The 19,198-nt window shown below is 43.9% G+C and overlaps 1 protein-coding gene across 1 annotated transcript in view; it reads left to right on the top strand.

The window, feature by feature from the left end:
- Positions 1-19,198, top strand: part of EPB41L4B (erythrocyte membrane protein band 4.1 like 4B) — a 223,020-nt gene that overhangs the window by 136,162 nt on the left and 67,660 nt on the right. The window lies entirely within an intron of this gene.

Raw genomic sequence — 19,198 nt, 5'->3', positions numbered from 1 at the left:
GGGAAAGCAACAAATAAATACATTACATAGTAAATTTTCAAAGCATGATCTACAACATGCATGCCCTAACTCCATATGTATTAATCTAAATTACTGGGCCGAATGTAGCTAGAAAAGAAAAAATTAGGCTGATTAGGTAGTATTTTTTCAGGGATCATATGTGTATGTCTAACTATAGATCTTAAAAAAAAAAAATCATCATAGGTGATGCAGGGAAGAAACTTCGAAAGACTTGTATGATCAATTTCAATTCATAGACTCATAGAAAATTATGGTTGGAAGGGGATCTCGAGGTCATTCAGTCCAACCATACAGGCAAAAATAGCTGCATTTTGGTAGGAAATCTGTACAAGAATCAGCCTCTAAGTAGTTTGCTAAAATTCAGGATAGCTTTGAAGTTATAATCTTGCTTTTTTATTTTTTGATTGATTTCCACTCTCATGCCTTTGATCAGTATACTGCAGTTCCTAGTTCAATGAAATCTTCAGCAGCTGCTGCTTCATTGTTATATTTGTGGTACAGTAGTGCCTAGGAGCCCCAGGGCCTTATAAGACAGCACATTTGCTCTGGTGAAACATACGTTGGTTTTGTACACTGCTTAAAAATTGCACCAAGATCTGGAGCCAACAGACATCCAGCTATCTGAGGTGCTACATGCTGTACGTGCTTTTAAAGTGCCCCGCTACACAAGGGCAGAGGATTACGTAATAGCTTATTTCCCTTGCTAGATGGCTACCCTGGAATTAGACTGAGACAGATGTCACCCACACAGTTGTTTTACCCGTTTTCCCCAGGGTAATTCTACACCCAATTGAAATAAATGACACAAAACCCTAGGGGCTCCTACAGATGTGTGAAGAGCCTGCTCTGACATGCTGGAAATCCAACGCATCAGAGCAGACTCGATTAATCGAGTCTCCCGGGGCACAGAAATTGATGCGCTCCAGCAGCCTTCCACATCACATGTATCAGTGTCCCCATGCATCCCTGTGCTGAAAAAATGGCAGCGGGGTGCTTTGAAATAAAACAGGGTCGATGAGCTTTAGTTCAAAGAGCCCTGCCACCGTTTTTTCAGCACGGAGACACTGATACATGTGAGGCACAGGCGCTTTTAATTAGCACAGCTTGCTAACTGAAGTGCCCGACACCACATCCCATAGCACACGTAAAAATGCCCTAGGGTTCTATATGGTTGTGTTTGTTTCTCCTTTACACCACGGTAAAGGCTGATTATGCAGTGAAAACGTGTTGTCTTTCCAGTCTCCCAGTCCCCTGACAGCCCCTTGAAGGTATGGACAAATATATGTTTGCAACCCTTTTAAAACTGGGCACATTTCAAAAGGCAGCAGCTGTTAAACTGTAATGAGCCAAGGATGATTCAAATGTAGCAAGCCCCTCCAACTTTAACATTGCTTATTCTAGTTGGAGCAGTTCTGCTATGCCTCAGCTCATTCACACATGACAATTGGAGCAGACCAGCTGCTGTCCTTTCCCCTTTTGAAAGGGATCCAAATGCATGTGTGTCCACACCCTGTTGAGCTAGGTGCTATCCAAACACAGAATATGCTTCCTTTCCTTGTTTTCTACTTCCTGGAATTGAAAGAAAGGATTTGGTGAAGTGTGCAGAATTGGTTGATTTGCATTTTTTTGGTATTCTGGATGGCTTACTCTGAAAAACAGTTTTGTTGTGCTGGGAGCTGATTATTTTGATAGGGACTCCTTTGGCAAGGACTTAATTGCAATCTAATAATTTTGTCTGAATCATAGAGGAGTTTGCATGATGGCATATCTGGGAACATTTTTACCTTTAAATGAAGGGCAGCAACATCCTTTAGTTCATCTGCACTGTCAGAAAGTCGCTCTGAGCACAGTTGCAGCAGGGCACAAATTGATTTGATGTGTGATAATTAAGCAGACTATATCAAACAGCTCATTATGGTAGCTCACCACAGTTTTTGATCACTGTACGGCAGCCTTTGCAGAGCGAGGGAGGAACACGTTACTTCAAAAAGCTCAGGGGTCTGCAATCAATAGTTCTGTCGACTGCAAGTGCCTATCCTATTCTCTCTTGGACTCCCACAGCCTGGACAGGATGCAAGCAAGGAAACATACAGAGAGCTTACCCTGTCTTTTCTTTTCTTCCCTCCCTGTAATACAACCAAGCACCAGTAGGAATAGGTGCTAAGTAGGGAGGGAGCATAGCAGGGTGGGAGGCACTTACCAGAGCTGTTTCAGGGTTTACCGGAAGGTAATAGAAGGCAGTCTGAAGACATGGCACCTACTTGCCAACTTCTGTTAGTGATTCTGTGAGATAGTGAATCTGCACATGTGAATCTATAGTTATTTTCTGTTGAATCTGCTAATGCCAATGCATGTATACTTTCACTTTATATTTATGATATAGTCTATGCCTGTTATTCTGGCAGTCTGTTTTAAAACGTTTCCAACATTTTTTTTCAAGTGAGAACATGCACTGAAACTTCCCCTTTCTCTCAGATTCCCAGCTACTCCTATCTGGTGTATGACCTTTTCATCCTGGCTAGGGACCTACTTAATTTACAGCCAGACAAAGGCATTTTCGCAGCTTCATCACAGCACAAAGAACTGATTTCTCAGGCATTTCCTGGTAGCCCTGCCCCTCACCACTGATTGGTGGAGAGGCTCCAGGGGGAGGAGGGATGAGGGGCAACCACTGTGTGAGCTGCTGGCTGTCCTCCCACCCACCCCACCAGCTGGCACCATCCCCTCCTGAACAGGCTGTGAGGCAGTGAGGACCACCGGCTCCCACTGAGGAGCCACCATTATACTTTTATGAAGCGTTTTTTTAAGTTGATTTTGCGGACAATTGTGGATTACGCAGCTCCTTCATAGAATCATAGAAGTAGGGTCGGAAGGGACCTTGTAGATCTTCAAGTCCGACCCCCTGCCCTTGGAAGTTGGTTCCAGATCCTAGCCGCCCTGACTGTGAAGTAGTTCTTACGGATGTCTAACCTAAACCTACTCTCCAACAACTTGTGGCCGTTATTCCTTGTTATCCCAGGGGGCGCTAGGGGAAACAAGGTCTCCCCCAAACCCTTCTGGCCCCCCTAGTGAGTTTATAGACCGTCACCAGGTCCCCCCTCAGCCTTCTCTTGTGAAGGCTGAACAGGTTCAGGTCCCGTAGCCTCTCATTGTAGGGTCTGACCTGCTGTCCCCGGATCATGCGGGTGGCCCTCCTCTGGACCCTCTCAATGTTTTCCACATCCCTCTTGAAGTGGGGTGCCCAGAACTGGACACAGTACTCCAGCTGTGGCCTGACCAGTGTCGCGTAGAGGGGGAGGATCACCTCCTTGGCCCTACTTGAGATGCACCTGTGGATGCACGATAAGGTCCAGTTAGCCCTGCCGACCGTGACTTCGCATTGTCGACCCATGTTCATCTTGGAGTCAATGATGACTCCAAGATCCCGTTCTGCCTCCGTGCTCTCAAGAAGGAAATTTCCCATCTTATAAGTGTGCTGCTGGTTACTACTGCCCAAGTGCAGCACCCTGCACTTGTCCGTATTGAAACACATCCTGTTTTTGTTAGCCCACCCTTGCAACTTATCCAGGTCTTGCTGCAGTCTTTTCCTCCCTGCTAGCATGCCCACCTCACCCCAAATTTTGGTATCATCAGCAAATTTAAACTTAGGCTAAAGGAATGTGACCATTGCCTTGCTTTCCAGACAATATAGTAGTCTTCTGATGCCCTTAGGTCTCTAACTTCTCCCAGATTTGCAAGCACCAATGCAGTTTGTCCCCACAGTAGCCTATGCCTTTATTTTTAGACTTCTGCTTAAGCTTCTCTCCACAACAACACAAAAGTTTCAGTTAGTGCAGAACATGATGATCAATTTGCTTAGGAGAAACGAGCTAGCGTGAGTGAGTACCTTATGCATTTGCTACATGTGCCATGTTGGCTTGCCATCTGCTTGTATGTATGCCCTTTAAATATCCCTGTGTTCATTTAAAAATTGAACCCAGTATCTGCCCAAATTATACTGGAATATTCACCTGTCTTTCTGCAGGACAGTTGTGTCAGGGATAGTGACTTCACGTATCTGATTTCTAAACTTATAACTATAGCATGCATTAGTAAAATATCCTGATTGTCTGAACTCATGATATTGTACAGTTCCTTTGCATGTGGTAATCTGGTAAAGGTGAACAGAGGCAGCTCTGATACCAAAGCATAGTTTTTTGTATGGCAGGGACCAGGGTGGGTGAGATGCAATAGAAAGTGCTATAATTAGTATAATTCACCGTGTGGTTTAGATGAAGGAACTGTCTCTTTTACAGTCATCTTGCTCACAACTCCTATGCCAGTCTAGAGATTGCATTGCTAATGAATTAACTACTTAGACATGGCCTGTACTCCCCTGAGCAATTATTTTAGCATCTGCCATAGCAGACTCAATTTGGTTAACAATTGCTATAGCTCTTTGTAAAATTAATTCTGGTTCAAGAAGTAATTACTCGTGTACGTGCAATATTGCTGTTTTTTGCCACAAGCTGGTCTCCAGCCATTTTGGACATAGCCTCTTAATGGCATGTAACATCATCTTCTTATAAAGGAGCAACATATTTGCCTATTTAGTCACCCATTTTCCATGTGTGTTGTGACTCTTTCTGCATTCACGGTCATTTTAGGTATGAAAGAATTATATGAAGTTGAAACTCCAGTTGCCGAGACAGTTCGCAGAGTAGGGAAGTATCTAAACTATGTGTCATTGTACAGTCCACAGACATTTTAATATGTTTTAAATGCCTTCTGATGTTTCCATTATCAGTTGGGCTATCATCCTCCATAGAGATTTAAGTAGGAGGCTGGGAGGAGGCAGAAGGCAGATCAGCTCTTCCTTCTCTGCTAACAGCAGAAGGAGACTTCCCACTCTTCTCTCCAGTTTTGGAGAGTAATGCCACGGTTCCCTCTTCACAGGGGTGCACTTAGGACCTCCTCCTCCTTTCTTCAATCTGCTTTCAACACTGGCTCTTAGTGATACAGAACAGGTGTAGAAGAGGCTTAAATGGCAGGTTTAAGTAGGAGTTCTGCAATCCTTGTTGCCAAGGCATTTTGGGAGAAGAACAAATAACCGCATCTAACCTGGAGGGAGACCTCATACACACTTGTGTGCATTAAGATAGTACCCCAGGTTCACTCAAGCTCCATCTTTATGATCAAGTTGAATTTCAAACACCACACATTCATGAGCACTGTAGGCAAACATGCAAATGACTGATTAGATGAATGCACACTGCTAACTGATTCCCAATCCCTGTTCCCTAGCATGATCTTCTTAGGTTTGCAGAGTGTGCATCATTTGGATTGAGGATGTTACTATTGCTGGAAACTGTTGTTTGGTGTTGGCTTAAAACCTGTGTGTGTGCCCTTTCAGAGGATTTTAGGCTCCCCTTGTTTCTGGTGCGTTATAAAAAAATGCTGCTATGTTGCTTAAAAGAAGATGTCAGTCCACTCGGCTCATTACACAGACTGTGTCAAATCAAGAGTATGGCTGGCTTGTGGTTGTCATTTTGAAGAGCATGGCATGCTGTGTTAAGGCTGAGAAAAATGTTTGTAAGGGACCTATCAGCATTTGGCTAGCTTTAGGTTCTCATAGCTAAAGTCACTTTGCAACTGTTTGGCCAAGTTTAGATGAAAATGTTTCTGTCCCTAGAATGACTGGAAAATAGTGTAGTAGATTCTCCTTCAAATCTGGAACTGGAGTGTTTGGGGGCTGTGAGTGGTCAAATAAGTTCTCTGACCAGCTAAATGTAAGGCCTTGTTGCACGGGACACTTAGTACTTGTTAAATCTGTGCAGGAATAAAGTTAGATGATGTTCTGAGCAGTGGCACGGTAGTGTTTACTGTGATCTCTAACATGCATGGGTCACATATTGCCAGTCCTAGCTCTAACACTGCACCAGAATCTGGAACCAGCTGATTTGCCGATCCTAGTCCTAGGACCTTCTAGGGCTGTGAGCATCTGGCTTTCAACTTGATCCTGGAGGAACCTGACAAGTGAAAAATCCAGGATTCACCCCCCTGATGTATGTGGCTTTCCTCATCTCACCTGGAGGCTTGATACAGTAGAGGGGTCCCTAGCTGGTGTCAGAGCTGGCTGGCTGAGGATTGCACTTGGCTCATGTTATCTTCATGGAGCACTCCAGTGGTAGCTAAACACATCGTTTAATATGATCTGGAGATAGTCCTTGCATGAAAAATAGTAACTTTGCTACAATCTGAGAGCACTTAGGATGTACTTTACTGCTTGAATGTGGAGCTACCCACATTTTCAGTGCATTTAATAATATGGCCCTGACCTCTCTGTGGTCAGGAAGATTAAGAGAAGCTATTTTGGCTTGTTTCCTCAAAACGAGATGTGATGTCTCAGCATTACTTCCTCCTGCCCCCATGCACTGGGATTGGGCCCCAGGAGCTCAGCACCACCCCCTCCTATCCCCAAATACTGGGATGGGGCTGTGGGGCCCAGTGCCACCCTTACTCAGCCCTTCATGCTGAGCTCAGATACCTGATCCAGTGCTCAGGGCCCAGCAACTTTCCATGTGTCTGGAAATTTGGCAGCAGGGGAGTAGTGCCACCACTCCTCCACTGCCAAATTTCGGGGAGCCCCATAGGCTGTCTGGCCCATAGGCAGGGGGTTGAGCACTCCTGTTCTAAGTGTCTGCGGGGCGGAGAGGGGAGAGAAGGAATCCACTACAAAAATGCTTGAAAGAGGTAGCAAGCCATTGCCTTTTTCTGATGCAAACATCCCTGTTTTAAAGGTGTTCAGGGAGGACTTGCCATACGGTGTATTGGTAGTCGGGGGATTGTAAAGAAGTAATAGAATTCACACTGCCTGGTGGAATCTTCCACAAGTTCAGAGAGTTGTGCTCAGTATCTAAATTGAACCTTCTGAGATTTCCATGACTAGCTGTCTGGTTTTCCCTTTGTCTGAGGCTCATTTACTACAGGTTCTTACTGCTATAGCAAGACGAGCTTACCCTAGTGATCTAGCATTCAGGCTAGGGTATGTAAATGTATTTCTTCCTCCGTCCAGTACAGATAGGCTAATCCCCAGTGTAACTTCAGTAGCTCCAAGAATTACAGTGACAATGACTGAGGTGAGATGAATACAGACCCTGAAAGTTAGTCATGCTTTTGGTAGGCTCTGAGATCCTGCCTAGAAACACTCCGGATTCCATTCTTTGAAAATGTAGCTTGCAAAGATTATACTACGTTTACTGATATTAAGGTAGCCTTTTCTTCTATCAAAGTATCTCTTTTGCACAGAACTATATAGGATACCATGGAATTATTTTCTAGTGCCTTGTCTGTGTGGAGAGTGGGGAGTTAATGATTAGAAAGGTATTGAAGAAGGGCCTGATAGAGTGCTCCAGGCCTAGACAATGTGATGGAAAGGTTGGGCATCAGCTAGCTTCTTTGGCCATTTGTAGATGACACAGGGGTTTACTTTGTCCTAAACTGAAGTGGTGTTTTTTTTTTTTAAAAACACCGCTTCAATTTAGGGCAAAGTAAACCCCTGTGTTGTGTACATCCATGTCAGAGCCCAATCCTTCCCTGCCTCTCCAGCAGTGGGGAGGGGAGAGCAAGCTGTTGGTGGGCAGAGCGGTCCCTCAGCTGCTGGGGGGGAGGGGCTGGTAGAATCATAGAATCATAGGGCTGAAAGGGACCCCGAAGGATCATCGGGTCCAGCCCCCTGCATGAGCAGGAAAGACATCTGGGGTCTTGAAGACCTCTAGGGTAGATGATTGCACCACTTCTGGGGGGAACTTGTTCTATAATCTGGACACCCCAGTTGTAAAGAAGTTTTTCCTAATGTTCAGCCTGAAACTACCTTCCAGAAGTTTGTGGCCGTTGTTTCTAGTTTTCCCTCGGGGCACCCCGGTGAACAGTTGTTCACAAAGCCCCTGATGTACACCTCAGATATAGTGGTAAGCCACAATCAGGTCCACTTTCAGCCTTCTTTTCTTTAGGCTGAAGAGTCCAAGATCCCTCAGCCTCTCCTCATATGGCTTGCCATGCAAGTCCTTGATCATGCGGGTGGCCCTTCTCTGGACCTCTCAAACTTTAGCACATCCTTGTTGAAGTGCAGTGCCCAGAACTGGACATAATATTCCAGCTGCGGCTGCACCAATGTTGAAAGGGAGAATCAAAGGGAGAATCACTTTGGATTTACTGGAGATGCATCGATTGATGCATGCCACAGTTTTGCATCAATATAAATATGAGTCTCACATTGCTGGCTCATATTCATGCCGGGGTCTATTGTTATCCCCAGATCCCTTTCATTTATAGTGCTGGTCAGGTTAGCGATGCCCAGCCTGTCGGTGTGCTGGGGGTTCTTCCTTCCCAGATGCGGCACTTTGCATTTCTCTATGTTGAACCTCATCTGGTTCCATTCTGCCCAACATGCCAGCCTGTCTAGGTCTGCTTGTATGCGCAGCTTATCTGCGGGTGGGTCTGCACAACCCCCATATCTTGGTGTCATCCGTGAACTTGGCCAATGGACTTTTCACTCCCTCATCCAGGTCGTTGATGAAGATACTGAACAGCACTGGACCAAGTACCAACCCCTGGGCTATGCCACTGCCCACATCTCACCAGGACGACACTGGTCCATTCATTTGGACTCTCTGTGTCCTATCCCGCAACCAGGTTTGCACCCACTTGACAGTCCCGCAGCTGAGCCTGATATCTTCTGGTTTTCTGATCAGTATCTTGTGGGATACCAAGTCAAAGGCTTTCTGGAAGTCAAGATATATGATGTCAACTGCTTTTCTCTCATCCAGGTGACAAGTCACCTGATCATAGAAAGAAATGAGGCTGGTCACACAAGACCTACCCGCAACGAAGCCATGCTGGCTATCATTCAGTACCATGCCTTCTGCAAATTTGTCACATATAGCCTCTTTGATGAATATTTCTAGGATTTTCCCTGGAATAGAAGTTAAGCTAATTGGCCTGTAGTTTCCTGGGTCTTCATGCTTCCCGTTTTTGAAGATGGGCAGAACACTGGCCATCTTCCAGTCCTCTGGGATTTCTCCAGAGGCCCATGATTTTGAAAGACCTTTGCCAGGGACTCTGCAATTACTTCGGCCAACTCTTGCAGCACTCTTGGGTGGAGTTCATCCAGTCCTGCTGATTTATATACATTTAATTTCTTTAATTGATCATACACTGGTTCTATGGCAATGGTGAGAATAGTGTCAATCCTGCCCTTCTCGTTCTGTGCCCTACCTGGCATATTGTTCCACTTGGTCTTGTGAAAGTCCGAGGCAAAGTAGTCATCTAGGAGTTCTGTTTCTTCCTGAGTGGTAGTGACCAGGTATCCTGAGGCATAGAGCAGCAGCCCCACACTGCCATTAGTTTTCCTTTTACTCCCTATGTAGCTAAAGAAGGACTTCTTTTTGTCCTTGATTCTTGTAGCTAGGTTTATTTTGAGTTCTGCCCTAGCTTGCCTAATCTGTTTTCTACAAGTGCGGGCCATTGTCATGTAGTCTTTCTTGGAGGCTATCCCAAGCTTCCATTGTTTGTACGCCTCTTTCTTTTTCTGTAGGAGGGCTGCAACTTCCCTGCTTAGCCAAGAGGGTTTTTTGACCCTTCTGCTACTTTTTCTCCATAAGGGAATGGATTTTCTCTGACCCTTAAAGATTGTATCCTTAAGGAACGACCATTCTTCTCGTGGTCCCTTTACCTGTGGTCCTTGGTCTCTCAGGGCAATCTCTACTAGTGACCTGAGCTTATTAAAATTTGCATTTTTGAAGTCTAAGACTTGAAGCTTGGTATCTGTTTTGTCAGACTTGCGATGGACCGTGAACGTAATGATTTCATGGTCACTGTCACCTAGACTGCCCTCTATGTTTAAGTTGGTTACCAGGTCATCCCCTTTGGCCAGGACTAGGTCAAGAACTGCATTTCCTCTAGTTGGCCTGTGCACCTCCTGGTTCAAAAAAAAAAGCTCTTCAGTGCTGGTCAGGAAGGATCATGATCGATCAGAGCTGGCCAAGCACTCCTCCCAGGAGATGTCTGGGTAGTTGAAGTCACCCATGACAACCATGTCCCGTGCATGTGCAGCCTCCATTAGTTCATGGGTGAACGCTAGATCAAGTTCCTCCCCTTGGTTACGCAGCCTGTAGTATACACCTACAGATAGGTGTCTCTCGCTACACCTCTCCCAGAGCTTGACACAGAGGGTTTCAAGCTGTTCTTCTTTGGGGCCAACATTGGCCTGTAGGGAGGTGTACTGCTCCTTCACATAGAGGGCAACACCCTCACCTCTCCCCTACCTGACCCCTTCTGTGAAGGACATAGCCCTTTATGGCTATGCTCCAGTCATGAGAGGAGTCCCACCAGGTCTCCGTGATCCTTACTAGATCATAGTGCCCAGTGGAAAACAGGAGGACTAGTTCCTCCTGCTTGTTCCCCATGTTTCTGGCATTGGTGTACAGGCACCTAAGTCCTTCTACAGAGGTCACTGGCCACCTGTTGTGTTGAAGGGGAGCTGTTTTCTGAGCTCCAGTAAGAGACTCGTGGTCCCTGGGTGGGCTCCAGTTAGCATTTCCCCATCCCCCTGCTATCTTAGTTTAAAACCCTAAGAGATCAGCCATCCTGGCTGAGAAGAGGGACTTACCTTTCTATGTGAGGTGGATGCTGTCTCTCCCCAGGAGTCCTCTGTCCTTGAAGTGGGCTCCATGGTCGTAGAAGCCGAAGCCTTCTTGGTGGCACCACCATCGGAGATGCTGGTTCACCTCATCAATGCATTCTTGTCTCCTTGGACCATGGCCTGCAACAGGGAGCACAGAGGAAAAAACTACCTGAGCCCCCAATCCTTTAAGCCCAGCTCCCAGAGCCTTGTAGTCACTCATGACGCAGTCTGGATTGCTCCTGGCCGTGTCATTTGTTCCCACATGGATAAGGAGCATGGGGTAATAATCTATGGGCTGAACAAGCCTGGGGATCCTCCCTGTGACATCATAGATCTGTGCCTCAGGGAGACAGTAGACCTCCTCTGCTGTGGGATCCGGCCGGCAGATGTCTCCCTCCATTCCTCTCAGCAGGGAGTCACCTACTACAATTACCCAATGTCTTCTCCTCCAGTTGCTCTGTTGCCTTGCAGCCTGCCTGGTGGCCATTGTGGGTGCAGCCTCTGTTGCTGCACTTTCCATTGCTACAGTCACTCCCAGCGATGCCAGGGCCCCAATTCAGTTCCCCAGCTGCACTGGAGGAGATGTTCCAGCAATGCGGGGTCTAATTCTGTGTCATCTAGAACTAGAGGTGACTGTCTTCCATCCGTCCATGTCAGGTCCCTCTTGTGTTGCCATCCCTCCATTTGAGCAATCCTGCAAAGAGTGGAAGTACCTGTCAATCCCATCCTCAGTGGCTCTGATCTCACACAGCCTGCTAACCTCTGTCTGGAGTTCCCTCACCTGTCTCTCCAGGGCCTCAATCCGGGCACATGTGGGACAGGTGAGGGGACTCCTGGCCATCCCACTGCCCCCAGACCCACTAGGCAACCCCTGCAGAGTGGGGGGGGTGGATGCTGCCGACCCACCCAAAGGTACTGTCTGGGTGGAGGCCTCAGAGGAGCCCTAGGCAGGAGGCAGCATCCCTAGTGCTTCTCTCCGTGGCAGTGGTGCCCCTCTCCCCCAGGCAGCACCCACCCACAGGCACCCGGATCGGGCAGTCCCAGGGGGTACTGCAGCTGCAAAGGGAAGTACCAGGCTCCCACATAGCTCAAGCAGGCAGGCAGGCTCAGGGGTAGGGCAGAGATCAGGCTCACTGCTTTTTTTTTTTTTCTTTCTCCAATGGAGCCTGCCTTCCCAGGCTATTGCCGGGCTGCCTGCCCAGTCTGCCTGCAGATCCCTTGAGCCTCATGCAGCCCAGTGCTTGCCTCCGTGGCTGTAGGATAGGAAACTAAAACTCCTTGGAGGTGTTTTACTTTGCAGCACCCCAAAGTCATTTGCTGCATCTCACAGTCATTTAAGGTGCATTACGCCACCAAATATGCTACAGCTGCTGGAATTAATGTGCAATATGCAGCCGAATTTGCAAACTCATGCAAACAGCAGTGCCATTAAAGCAGTGCCAAAGGCATTTAATCCACTTTAAACCCTCTTTAAAGTGTCATCTACAAATGGCCTTTGCAACTTACTCATGAATGAAGCAGGGCAGAGTTGGTCTTGACTAGAGGCAAATGTGGGCTGAGAGATATTTGTTGTGGAGCAGCTATTCTGGGAAGGCATCACCTAATATTAACTCAAAATTAACACTCTGCACATTGTTGGTTTGCCCATGCCCTTCATGTTCAACTAGCTAAGCTCTCTGCTCCCATCTCCCCAGCCCTACTCAGGGTTTTGATTTAATTCATTGCTGAAACTTCCCACCTCCCAAAAAAATCAGCCTGGGGTAGACACATGGTGGAATTTCAACCCAAGTGTTTAAAGGCTGAAAAAGTTTTACAAGCAACTGAAAATGGGTTTTAATGATGGGAAGTGTCAGGCAACTTGTTCTGTTTATAATGTGCTTGTGATTTTCAGTGCTGTTAGAGTTCTTTTGTTGAAGGTTATATGCTTCACAGTTCTGATGATTTCTCTAAAACTGTCAAAAGACTAATGTATATAAGTAGTAACTCATTCTTCATCATCTGCTACATTTTAATCTGTATTTTGTGGTTAACCCTGTACGGCTAGACACGCACACCCGTGCAATTATTTGGATGTATTAAAAGCAGTGGATGTATAGTTTTTGTGATGCATTTTGAAAATAATATAATCAAAATTAATGTCATATAAATATTAAGAATCACATACATAAACATAAATGCCTCCAAGTCTGATGTAATCCCACAATGAAATATAAATAAGGATCCATCCTTGTAAAAATGTTTCCTTTGGCTGATCAGCTATTTTTTGTCATTAGTATTGCTTGATATTATCTCTAATGTGGTACGTTAATTGCCTACACTATTTATTTTCATGGTAACACACTTCTGGGTTTTTATCAATGCTCTGGCAGGCTTTATATCCCAAATGCTTCAGCATTTGTCTATGAATTTCTTTCTGTTAAGGCCAACTGTTGCATCACCTTCATTGATCCTTGTTATCCAAATTATCTCATCTTTCAAAAGATTGCAAATAAAAATATTTCTTTTGTGTGGGAGTAAGTAAAAGCACCATCTGGTGCTCTGCATATTCAGTTGTTCTATTTTCTTTGTAAATTTTCCAATCCAAAACGAAATCATACTGTTATATTAGGACTAATTATATTAAGAGTTGTATAACATGTAACGCATGATGAAATGTTATGTCACAGTGTTGGCTGCTGTTAGAAAAGGGGTGGAGAATATTAAGTGATATCAAGTTGCACGGTGGTCAGGTGGCTTGGGAGATGAAAGGGGGGGGTCTTTGGCATTCTTCCAAGTTCCCTAGATGAAATAAGTTTTCCTCATGTGAGCCATCAAAATGAGATGCCATTCTCGACAGCTGTTTGCAATCAGATTGTTTGTCTCAGGTCCATTCAATTAACTGAGTTTTGTCTTTTCATCTTAAATATGTACCTTGAGTGTGCCTTGTTGGCTTCTCCTTGATTGAAATAAAAAATAAGTTGTGTGAACTCCCAAATGCCACCTTTTTTGTGGCACCGATGAGAGATGTTGCTTACATTTGTGATTCTCCCTCTCCTATGGAATGGAATTGTTAACATTGTTGACATTCAAAATTGTCATTGATGAATAATATCTCAGCTAACCCCTCAGTGAGATGGACGGAGCCGTTCACATCTCTCAGAGTGATTGTTTCAGGCTCTCTGCAAATGGACATAGGCATCCTGTGGCTGTTCCTAGAACTCAGATAGAAATTTTTGTTGAGAGAAGCAAGGGTGTAGTTGGGCAGTGGCAGCACATGGGGCAGTGGCAGCAGTGGTAGCTGCTATTTTTGTGCCCCCACTGAAGTCAGTGCCCAGAGCTGGTGCTCTGTTCACATCCCTTTAGTTAGGCTCCTGAAAAGAGGTCTCTACTTGTAGCATCTCTAGGAGTTGAGATGTCCTAAATCCCATAAATCTGAATAACAAGACAATGCCTCCTATTTTGAAATACCCCAGTTATTGATTGCAAGGGCCGTTCTCTTTGCTATTCCTAAGCAGTCCTACCTAGGCCATATATATGCTACAGTCTTCTACTATCCAGCCATGGCAGTCTGTGATGTGATCCCTGGCTGACACAGCTGTGTTGATAAGAAGCCCTTGGGCAATTATACTAACAAAGCTGCATTTTTACAGGTATAGCTTGTTTCACTCATGGAGTGTGCTTTTTCTACTATACAAGTACAAAGTATAGTTGTATCTATATAACTTTCTTCACAATAGAAGAAAACATGTTTCTGCTGTTTAATAGAAGTATTCCTATAATGGCAAAGTACTCCTTGCTCCTTATGTACTCCTTATGTTAAAATTGTCATGCACTGTGTTTTTTTTAAAAGCATATGGGTCATTCTCATTCTCTATCACTTCAGGTTTTGTTCAAGCCCAGGTCAGTTACTATAAATAAGCCAAACATAGCCAAAGACAGCACTGGAAATAAGCATTTTTTAATTTGAAAAATTCAACTAGGAAAAATAAATAAATACTAGATTCCAGCAAGGCAGATTCACTAGACCATAGAATTTAAGGACAGAAGGTACTTCTATGATCATCTATTCTGAGCTGTTGGTCAACCCCTGGGTTAAACCCCTGGGCATTGGTGACATGTAGGGGGTGCATGCGGGTACATGTGCACCCCCTGAGATTGGCCACTGGTGGTGGCATCTGTGGGTGGTTGCTGCTCACCACCACCCCCACCCTGCCACCAATGTCTGTGTGTGCTTGCCGATTGGTACTCGCCACCCCTCACCCCAACACCAACCCCTCACAGCTGCTTGCGGGCAGTCCCCGGTTGCCACCGCCACCACCATTTGCAGGCAGTCACTGTGGCCCCCCAGCCTCGGGAGGCACGAGGCATTCATGACCCTGGGTTAAACTCAGTTTAAAATGTCATTCATATCTGTTCATTTGGGTGACAAAAATCTTCAGTTCCATCTCTGAAGTAAAAATGGTTTTGTTTAAAGTCCAGCTGACTCCATTAAGAACTATGGGTGCCTGTACATGTACATTGAGGCTGCTCTGATGCGTTGTAATTACAGTGTGGCAGAGCAGACTTGATTAATCAAGTCTGGTGGCATGTGGTAATTACCATGCTCCAGCAGACTCCAGCGTCACATGTAACAGTGCCCCTGTGCTGAAAAATGGTGGAGGGGCACTTTAACTAAAGCTTGTCACCATCTTTCAGTGTGGGGATGCTGATACACATGACACTCTGGGCTGTCTCTAAGACCGCTCTAATAAAGTGCCTTTTTCTACTAAAGCAGTTTTCCAATGACCAAACAAGCCTCTGGAAAACTAACCTCAAAAAGGTTTTCGTCATCATAGCAAAAGAAATGTATATTATTGTTTCTGACCTGTATATACTCTTAATTTAGTTAAGAATAGTAGAAAAACCTCACACTGCAAGTTGAGGAAAAGTTCTGCTTTTTGCTTAGTTTGTGTGGTCCGTGAGATCTGTAATAGTGTTCCTATTTAGTAAATGGTTTCCTTCACTCCTGCCAAATGTTCACTACTGTATGTTCCCAATCACAGAGGCATGTGATACGGCAAGCAACTAGGAAGAGTGCTTTTCTGCTGTTCATTTTCCATAGGTGAGCAGCTGAGAACAAGACAGCCCCAGGGACACAGCACAGATGGCTGCCTTCATTTAAGTAATTGCATCTGAGACTGAATTTGTTGTTTTTCAGTCCCAGCCTCTAATCCTGATATCATATACTGAGATGATCATAGGGAGTCTTAGTCTGATAGAAAAAGTGAGGCAGATTGTTTCAAATGGCAAAAACTGCCTAGAACTTTTTTTTCCCTACCAAAATGAAGAAGGTGGGTAAGGACGCTTGTACCAGAGGAACAGGAGGAGCGGTGGATGTGTTGTCTCTGAGGTAGATGGAAGCAAACTCACAGGTAGCTTTAAAAACATGAAGGCATATTTCAAACATGAAGTTTTAAAAACACAAACTGGACCTTTGCAAGGAACAGGAAGTTTTTCAGTGGCTCAGTTCTTGCTTTTCTTCTGTCTCTTTCCTTTGCTTCAGCTCATCTCTTGCTCCCTTGCTTGCTAATAAATGGTAAAACCACATTCTGAGCAAGCCCCCATGGTGACATGTGCCTTGTTCTGAATACTACGTTGAGCACCTTTGGCTGCTGCTCCTAAAACAGGCTGAGTTTCTCATAAAAGTTTATCTAAGATAGCATCCATCTTAAAGCTTGTTTACTTGTGTTTTCTTTGTAAGACTAATGAATAGACCTGCAAGAGTGAAGGAACTGATTCAGTAAAGCTCTCTGATCTTTGGTCAGAAGCTTGCTGTATCTCTAATTTTACAGGCAGTTTCTTTTGACATGTCATTGCATGCTGACATTCATGTTTGTCGTTGTCATTCTCACTAGGAAATGACAGGTTTTTATGCATCCTGCCAGATCATTTGGAGGCTCTGTCTTGGTTCAGTACCATTATTCTTCCATGTAACAGTTGGATACATACACAAAAATACTTTCTTCTGATTACACGGCATTGCCACTGTGCCTTATGTTGAAATTGTCATGCACTGTGCTTTTTTAAAAGCATGGGTCATTCTCATCCTCTATCACTTCAGGTTTTGTTCAAGCCCAGGTCAGTTACTATAAATAAGAAGAAACGTGGTTATAGCTGAACATAAAGACTCTATTTTAAAGAGCCAAAATAATTACAAGGTTTTTCTCTGAAAATCCATATCCTTTCATATGAGATAATATGCCCTTGCTATAAAATTCAAAAGGTAACAATAGAAATTATTTCACCTAATTCTTTTTCAGAGGTGTCATTGTGCTTTTTTTAGGGCTTTCTACTGTGTTAAAAGCCTGCTGTTTTTTAAAGAACCAAATCAAGTTCAGAGTTAATCATGCTCAATATTTACTGGCATTCAGTGAGTGAACTGAGGGAACATTATACATGTCCAGTCGGGGGAAAAAATGTACTCAGTCGGAACATACAGGGAGAATGACCAAAATTAAACAGGAACCATTGTGGAGGTCCATGTCCGCAGACAGAACAGGAGCTAAACCAAGCCAATTCTGGATAATGGGAGCGATAATTAATCTCCTGATAATTGGTAGTATTAGTTTCATATATGATTCTGTGCTTGGAGTGGAATAGAGTCAGTCTGATATCTCAGGGGCCTGGATCTTTAGAACAAAAGTAACATAAAAATACAGCATTATTTTTCATTGCTATTCCTTTCCACCTAAAGTTAGAATGAAGTCCTCACTATTTCACACTTCAGATAATCTGCATCTCCCTTGAGGTGATTTGCCAAATGTTGGAGGTTCTCTTCACCGTATGGGACTGATTTCTAAGTACATAGAAGTTAGCAGAGATACTCATTGGAATTGTCCATGATCAAAAAATGATAGCAGTATTTCGCAATATGGCTGTCATCACTAAAATCCCATTATTTTTGCAACATACCCAGAACTTTTATTAGTGTGCTATGACACATAAGTAAAACTAAACTGCATTTGTTAGAAAGATTAAAGTATATTTGGTTGTGATATAGCATCTTTACCTTTTTTTCCTTCTTCCCCAGTACATTTACTGCATCCAAACAAGCATACTGTCTGAATGCATTTTCCTAGTTATTTTTGTAAATTAGTATGCAAAGTATCTATGGTGTTCCTATTCTCAATCTGATGTAGAATGGAGTGAAATTTTCCAAGTGAAATTTTTATTGAGACATTAAATCAGATTTGAGGATACTGAAATATTTCCTAACTAGATGTAGAGTTCATCTAGTTCCTTATTTTACAATCTTTCTTAAAAATCTTTAAAAAAATGAGGCATCTATGTTAATATTTTAAACATGAAATATTTAGGCTTTCTGTTTGAAACCAATCTTTGTTAAAATATACTTTGATTTTTAAAAAATAAAGACATTTTAAAATACTTAAAATCAAAATGAAACTTATTTCATCAAAGCAAATTATTTCAGTACCCTAAAAAAAAATTCTAAATCACAATTATCATTTTTTTCCCCCCCCCAAAAAAAAGGGGGAATTGCACACAAACCAAAAAATCCATTTCTTGGTCAGTTTTTCTGTAATTGTTCACAGTATATCTGAACTATTTAGTATTATACATTCATTTGCTTGTTCATTATTCTCTGTATTTATAGTTTGCCTGTCTCCCAAGACATGCTCAGTAACAAGCTAAGGAAATATAGACTGGATGAAAATACCACAAGGTAGATACATAACTGGTTTCGACCTCAAGCTCAACAAGTAGTCATCAATGGCTCAGTGTCTACTTGGGAGGAGATATTAAGTGGGGGTCCCCAAGGTTTTATCCTGGGTCCTATATTGTTTAATATCTTCAGCAATAATTTGGAGGATGGGATTTAGTGCACACTTAGCAAAGTTATAAATGACACTAAGTTTGGTGGAGTTGCAGACACCCTGGAGGGTAGGATTGGGATCCAGAATGACCTGGATAGACTGGAGAAATGATCCACAGACAATCAGATGAGATTCAACAAGGACAAATGTCAAGGCCTGCACTTGGATTGGAGTAATTGCATGCACAAAAACAGACTGGGAAATGACTGGCTAGGCTGCAGTACTATAAAGAAAGACCTGGGAGGTTACAACAAACCATAAGTTAAATATGAGCCAACAGTGTGCTCTTGTTGCAGAAAAGGCCAACCACATACTGGGTTGTATTAACAGGCATGTCACTTGTGGATCAAGGAGAGTGTTTCTTCTACTCTACTTAGTACTGATGAGGCCTGACCTGGAGTACTTTGTCTAGTTTTGGCCCCACACTTCAATAACAAGGATGTGGACAGACTGGAAAGAGTCCAGTAGAGAATAACAAAAAATATTATGGGCCTGGGAGGAAGATTTATGAGAAAAAGCTGAAAGAACTAGGGTTATTTAGTTTGGAGGAGAGAAGACTGAGGGGGGATTTGGTGAATGCCTTCTAATATTTGAGGGGTGTTTACAGAGGAGATTCATATGGCCTTTTCTCTGTGGTAGGGGACAGGGCTAGAAGTAATGA

Source organism: Alligator sinensis, unplaced genomic scaffold (assembly GCF_000455745.1).
Source record: "Alligator sinensis unplaced genomic scaffold, ASM45574v1 scaffold790_1, whole genome shotgun sequence".
Taxonomy (NCBI): Eukaryota; Metazoa; Chordata; order Crocodylia; family Alligatoridae; genus Alligator; species Alligator sinensis.
This window is presented reverse-complemented; position numbering and strand designations above follow the sequence as displayed.